This window comes from Anguilla anguilla, chromosome 6, assembly GCF_013347855.1.
Source record: "Anguilla anguilla isolate fAngAng1 chromosome 6, fAngAng1.pri, whole genome shotgun sequence".
NCBI lineage: Eukaryota > Metazoa > Chordata > Actinopteri > Anguilliformes > Anguillidae > Anguilla > Anguilla anguilla.
In genome coordinates, this window is record NC_049206.1 from 17,848,543 (window position 1) to 17,850,591 (window position 2,049).

Below are 2,049 nucleotides of genomic sequence, written 5' to 3' on the forward strand. Positions count from 1 at the left end.
CAAAATATGTTTCCCATATTTTGGCATGGTTTGGAGGGGGAATCAAAATCACCATACATTATAGTGCATGGCATCCATACTTTATAGTCCCAATGGACATTAAAGTATGGATGCCAAATGGCGATTTGAATTTATTTGTACACAACCAAATCAGGACAAGCAGATAGAGTGTTCAGTTGGAGAACAATTCCTCTTTAAAATATGCCTGCAAATTGACACACAAAATGAGACCAGATGCCACTCTGATCCATGAAAAAGATTTCCACAGAGCTTCCAAAAAAAAAGGATTACAAAGATGGTGAAATTCTGTATGAACACATATGGACTGCAATTACAGTATTTTTCCTTGGAAAATTGTTTTTTTCAGTTGTGCCGTCATGTTATTTCCCGAATAATTCATCTTTAATGACAAACCGCAGTCTCATATGACACCTGAAATAGGGAACAAAACAAATACAGCCTTCCTGTTAAAGTTGCCCAATAAACAGTTTTGTTATTATAAAATGATGTGTTTAATTATCTGTTTAATAGCTTCATCAGCATGTACTGAATTATCAATAAGGTTACGTGAATAATCTGCAAAGCACAATCAATCCAGCATCACTCTCCGTTTGGGTTTAATGCCTCATTAATTAACGCTGATGTGCAGGAGCTGAGTGCATATTAAAATAGACCCAGCTAAGCCTTTAAGCCAATCCATACACTGGCACCACATTAAACAACCCTGCTCACACCCTGAGTGCTGATCATAGTCTGGCTGCGCATCACACATGACGGTATGAAGTAAAACATCCATTATGCTTCAGGCTGAGTTGAAAAAATTGGATCGGGATATACCAACTGTGAGAGACCCAAGAAAAAGCAACATACACGCAACTACATTGTAAACTCAAGCAGTGCAATTTTATTTTTCTAATTTGCATGTTTTTTTATTTTTATTTCAGCCTTGGAAGAAATGTGCTTCCATTTTACTTACAGGTTCTGCTTTGGCAGGTGTTATATGCAGAGAGGAAGACTTCAGGACAAAGGTTGTTGAGTCTCATCACAATTCCATAAAAATCTCTGCTTTCTCTTTGTTCCTCACACATTGCAACTTCATGTGGCCGCCAGCTGTAGCAATATAAGTGTTTGATGAACAGCCACCCATATGTTAGGGTGGCGTACAGTACGGTTTACATGCATTTGAAGATGTACTGCATCATAAATACAGGATTTGGACACCCTGAGCATTGCTGAAGTTATACCATGCTACTACCTACATTGTAACTGTAATGCCATGTTGACACAGCTGCGGGAGTCACATCCACATTGGATGTCTTGAAATTGCAATCTTTTCATGACATGGTCACAGTGTCCCTTTCTCTATATTATTACTTCAACAGATTATCTCATATTCTTAGATATATATGTTAAATAGAGTTTGGGGAAAAGACATTTTTCCTTCATTTGGCTCTGTAGTTCACAATTTTAGATTTTTATCAAACAATACATATGTGGCTAAAGTGCAGATTCACAGCTTTTATCAAAGGGTATTTTTAATTAATTTCGTTTACACAATGTTGACACGATGGCACGTTTTATACATAGTCCCCCATTTGAATGTGAATTGCTAAAATTGTGAAGTTCAAAGCCAAATACATACCATTTATTTAATCTTCCTTTGAGAAGAGAATTTGGTCCAAAAATGGACAAGGATCTGCAAAATGGAAGATTTTAAGTCGGATGTTATTTTCTTGTCTGTTGCACTCCAATGAGATGCAAAACATCAAAAACCGCACTTACGTCTTTTGCGCCACCAATGGCAGAGTTGTTCCATGTCTGATGTCTGGGAAAAGCAGCATGCTGCTGAGATCTCTGAATTCCAGAGAAAATATTGTTTTTAAAATCCCCTCAAGGGAGACCAGACCCAGCAACAGACACATTTAACCACTAGCACACTACCAGAAGCGGAATTTTTTAAACCCTTGTCCTGGGGGCTTGTTTTGTTTGCTGGGTCTCCTTTTTTCCTTCTTAAATTTCCCTTATTTCCGTTTGATTGAGCTGTTAGTG

At 37.7% G+C, this 2,049-nt stretch overlaps 1 long non-coding RNA gene across 1 annotated transcript; it reads right to left on the reverse strand.

The window, feature by feature from the left end:
- Positions 1-314: 314 nt before the first annotated feature.
- On the reverse strand, positions 315-1,772 carry LOC118230097. The gene is made up of 3 exons (XR_004765794.1): positions 1,643-1,772; positions 977-1,110; positions 315-432 (listed from the first exon to the last, which is right to left on the reverse strand). It is a non-coding gene; the product is annotated as an uncharacterized LOC118230097 (long non-coding RNA).
- Positions 1,773-2,049: the final 277 nt, after the last annotated feature.